This window comes from Aulostomus chinensis, chromosome 19, assembly GCF_037954235.1.
Source record: "Aulostomus chinensis isolate RoL2024-O1b breed Wild chromosome 19, RoL_Achi_v1.0, whole genome shotgun sequence".
NCBI classification, from domain to species: Eukaryota; Metazoa; Chordata; class Actinopteri; order Syngnathiformes; family Aulostomidae; genus Aulostomus; species Aulostomus chinensis.
In genome coordinates, this window is record NC_141338.1 from 377,501 (window position 1) to 378,068 (window position 568).

Sequence of the window (568 nt, forward strand, 5' to 3'; positions counted from 1 at the left end):
AAGACAGGACAAGGGGATGACTGGTGACCTTTGACCTCCACTAAGACCACAGACTGATTGAGTAAATTCTTGAAGAGGTGACTGAGAGGAAGATGGATAGAGGATGAGGAGGCTCCACCTGCAGTTGCCATGACAACTCATGAGCAGGACTCATTCAGGTGACATTGAACTGGTAGACTGAACAACATGGTCACAACCAAACAATGGTGATGTCACTGGTCAGAACTTGCTATCATTAGTGTGTGTTCGAATCCCCGTGTGCAGACAGATAATGGAGGACGACAGACGTACAGAAGGAAAGAGAGGAGCAGATCCATGTTTGTTCCTCAGCGTCATCCAAAATGGCCCCTTAAATGAGCCACCAACCCTACAGAGAAGGTGTCAGCATCCATAGTTAATGACGTCATCTGAACGACATTATTGACTAAACAAATGGATCTGAATCAGACAGAGTCAATGGCCACGCAGGCGTTCTAGAGGCTGACTCCTCCTCCCATCATGGCGTGGATCAGCTGTCAAAGAGCAGCAGCATCAGGAGGCCCTGCTGTGATTGACAGTGATGGCAGGA